Consider the following 4270-nt stretch of genomic DNA (forward strand, 5'->3'; position numbering starts at 1 on the left):
TAGGGTTAGGGTTTGATGAATTATAATTGCTTTTTGGAAGAATTAGGGTTAGGGTTAGAGTTTATTTGACAAAACTATCATTGATTCACCCCTTAAAATGTAAAAGGAAATAGAAATGGTAAAATTGGTAATGCAATGTTTTGATTTGGCAAGATATATTATGTAGAATAGAAAATAACTATTTTTATTTACTTGAATGGCGTGACACATATGATTAATGCCACAAATTTTAAGCTTTATTAAGACCCTCTAGCACTACCCCTTACAACAATACTATTCTAGTCGATTAGTAGATATGCCATGCCAATGCACTTTTACAAAGTCGATTTGTTTAAGTGATCAGCTCGACGGTGGCAGTTATTTCACACAACATATAGGCCATAGCTCACTACTATATACTAACACGGATTAGCATAGAAATTATTGATCAATCAATGAGAAAGCTTGTTAAAACATGAGCGTGGTTTGCACATGGCCTCCAATGGCACAAGTTTAGGCATGGTGAGTCCTTTTCCTTCCGTCATATCAAACTCCTTATCACTTACCCTCTTCCACTCAAAGCATTGAATCAATGAGGCCAAAGTCAAGCCTACCTCACGTTGTGCCAATCCTGCTCCAGGACAAGCCCTCCTGCCCATTCCGAACGGAATAAACTTGTGTGCCTCATCCTTGTTGCGGCCCATTACAAACCTCTCAGGTTTGAAGCTTTCAGGATCATCCCACAACGTGGGATCTCTATGTATTGCCCATGCATTGACCAATACCAATGTGTCGCTTGGTATATCGAATCCACTGACAATACAATCATCGGAAGCGAAATGCGGTAGTAGCATTGGCGCCGCCGGGTACAGTCGAAGAGTCTCAGAGATGATACTTTGTAGGTAGTTAAGCTTAGAGAGGTCTGATTCTTCTACTAGGCGTTCTTGACCAATTTGAGCATCCAATTCAGCTCTAGCCTTCTTCAATACATCCGGATGGTTTAGCAAATTGGACATAGCCCATTCTAATGTCACTGCCGATGTATCTGTTCCCGCAATTAGAAGACTCTAGATATATATGAACTCAAGTTAATCAATAATTAGGTTTTCATGCCCTTATTTGATATCTTTGTTACGAAGTAGATACTAATACAAAACACTAAAAGGTGAATATGAGATACAAAAATTTGGACTAACCTGTATGAGTCCTTTGATAATCTCATCGCTGTAATACTCAGGTTGTGACTCCTGCCGGGAAAGCAAATGGTCGATCATGGTATTTCTACCCTCCGAAGCACTCCTGTTCTTGTGTTCATCAATGAGACGTTGCAAGAACGCATCTGCTCTCTTGCCCAATTTCTCTACCTTCTTCTCATAATTATTACCATCAAACCATCTAAGAAAGGGCATGAATTCTCCGGGGTTGGTTCCCCCACTGTACGAAAAGGCCTCGTCCATGATCTCAATGAACTCCTTGCCCTCTTCCTTGTTTGCAACTTTGTCCCTGGCATACCTTTCCCGCCACCATTGTCATTATGTTGTTGAAGGTTAGTTCGTACAACATAGACCGCAACTTCACTTTCACGAAATAACATCCTTCCTTCTGCGTTCTGGGAAAGCTTGCGCAGCAAGTGCCAGACTTCCTTCTTCCTGAAATGAGAAAAAGAGTTGAGCCGGCCTGTGGATAAGACCTCGACTGTGCCGATCCGAAGAATGTTACGCCAGTGGTCGCCGTAGGTGGAGAACGACAAGGTGGTGGTGTTGTACGCAAAATGCTTGCTAAAGAGAGTGGCGGGACGACTTGACAACACGATGTCATTTTTGGTGAAGCATTCTTGCACGACCGAGGAGGAGGAGATAATGACCACGCGGCGGGAGCCGAACCAGAGGGAGAAGATGGAGCCGTGTTTCTGTGAGAGGCGTTGGAAGGTGCGATGGAGCGGGGGTTTGAGAAGGTGGAGGTGACCGAGAATCGGAAGACAAAATAAGGAAGGGCTTGGGGGGAGATTGGGGTAACGACGTCGTCCAAACAGCGTAAGAGTGACGAGGCACACGATGATGGAGATGGAGAGAGATGTGTAGAAGTAGATGTCTTCCATAGTAAGTAGATCTATGGTGGTGTTTATGTGAGTAGTACGTACTGTTATTTATAAGGGCCTGCACAGCCACCACTTTAGACTAGTAATAGTAGTAGTGCTATGCATGGAGATATGTTTCTAGTTACTTTCTTGTGGCAAACTCTATGTGGACATGGCACGTGTTGTGCTTCATTGGTTTGCTTGTGTCAGTGATGGTGTGCGATTTTCCTCTTTCACACATTTACAAGGCATACTATAATATATGATATATTAAAATTTTTTAGTTTATATATTTTATGAGTCATGATATATCATATAATATACTAGAATTTTAAAAAAAAATAAAGATACTTCACTCTCAATAGACTTAATATCCCAAGTAATGTAAGCAGATAATGTTGAGTGGTCTCAGAAGATATGCAACCTCAGCAGTACGTACCGACCAAGATCTCTAATTTGCAAGCTTTCATATTCCGACCTAGATCTGCAGATACTTTTTTCTTGAGAAAAACAAGTGTTGCGGATGATTGTTCTTGTTCTCACACTGAGTGCAGCATAGAAAATTAAATAATAAATTAAGATTAATTGAACCCTTAATTATCTCATTATTATCGTTTGTTCTTTTCAGTTTTCAGAGTTGGGAAGATAGTTTCACTATTAGATATCCTCATCGTTATGGCCGAAGATCAAATTGATCCTTTATCGTCATGGATATGATCGAGAAGACAAACATCATAATTGGAATCATGACTAGACAACTAGCATGTGACTTTTCTATACAGTTCCATACCGCTTTGAAATTAAAATGTGGTGCTCCTCATTTCGCTAAACTTTATGTCACATTTTCACATCACCACCGTTCAGTGTCTAGAATATGGTGTGTAGATCATTCATGCAAAGTTTCTGTTTTGACCACGATCCTCAGCAGGAGTAGAGAGTTAATTTAGCAGGTCCAAATGTAAAAAGAAAGGGTGCAGAGCGTGCCACCGTGCGGACGTGGAATGTAAAGTGCGCTGATACTAGACTTCTAATCAAACGACAGGGGCTTCTGATGCCACCTTGCGGATGAGGGATTACAAGCAATCCTCCTATTCGTTTGCAATCGATACTCGGCTGGCGAGCAGAGCAAAAATTGGGACAGTAAACAAGATGAGACCAAACGGGCTCTGTAAGGCTAAGGCGAGGTGCTATTTAGCGTATGGGTTTCAAACGAATTGAAGGTTTGTAATTGGTTTCATGAGATGATTGTGTGTTTGGACTGATCCCCGAAACCTCCTTATATAAGGGTTCGTAATTAACTGATAAGGATGCAATCTTACAACCTAAGTAGGTTTCTACTACCAAAGTTGTACAAGGATTCGTTCTGCTTGCAAACTAAGTAACTGGGTGACGCGTGTCCAATTACATAGGTAAACTTAGGTCACATGTACTAACCCTTCACTCATCTAAAACTTCTCAGTCTCTGACGCGTACTCATACACTGAAGACTTCCTTACCCCGCGAGGTGTTACAGTCCATTTAGGAACCCACCTCGCGGATCTTCATGGCTCGTGTCCTAACAGGCTTTATTTTTAGGGCCATAGGTGCTGGCCCAAATGCTATTCAAGACTTTATTAATTTAGTCTTGGACCAAAATATTAACTGGGCTCAAACAATTTCATCCAATTTGGAGATCATTTGAACTTCCATAATTGTAATTTACTCGAACGATTATGTTTAGACAGATTTTGTTCAGTTGATTCATTTAATCTAATTCGGTACCCAAATGATCTCCAAATTAGATGAAAATGTGCAGGAATGATATACACACTATGTTTTGGACATGTGGAAATATGACCTGAATGTGAGCGAAATTAGGAGGTCAACACTTTAATTTCAAAGCGGTACACCGCTCTGGAATCGAAGGGAATTGTACCACTTTGAAATTAGAGTGTGGTGCTCCTCATTTCGCTCATTTTTAGGTCTCATTTTAACATCCCCACCGTTCAGTGTCTAGAACATAGTGTGTAGATCATTCTTGCAAAGTTTCATCCAATTTGGAGATCATTTTAGCTTCCGTAATTGTGATTTATACGAACGGTTCCGTTTGGACAGATTTTGTTCAGTTGATTCATTTAATCTAATTCGGTACCCAAATGATCTTCAAATTAGATGAAACTGTGCAAGAATGATATACACACTATGTTCTAGATATTGTACGATTGATATGTGAAA

General features: G+C 40.6%; 1 pseudogene across 1 annotated transcript; it reads right to left on the reverse strand.

Moving 5' to 3' along the window:
• Window positions 1-164: 164 nt before the first annotated feature.
• LOC101308613 lies at window positions 165-2092 on the reverse strand (annotated as a pseudogene). The gene is made up of 2 exons (XR_183749.1): window positions 1176-2092; window positions 165-1046 (listed from the first exon to the last, which is right to left on the reverse strand). The product of XR_183749.1 is annotated as an isoflavone 2'-hydroxylase-like (transcript).
• Window positions 2093-4270: the final 2178 nt, after the last annotated feature.

This window comes from Fragaria vesca, linkage group LG1, assembly GCF_000184155.1.
Source record: "Fragaria vesca subsp. vesca linkage group LG1, FraVesHawaii_1.0, whole genome shotgun sequence".
Lineage (NCBI taxonomy): Eukaryota > Viridiplantae > Streptophyta > Magnoliopsida > Rosales > Rosaceae > Fragaria > Fragaria vesca.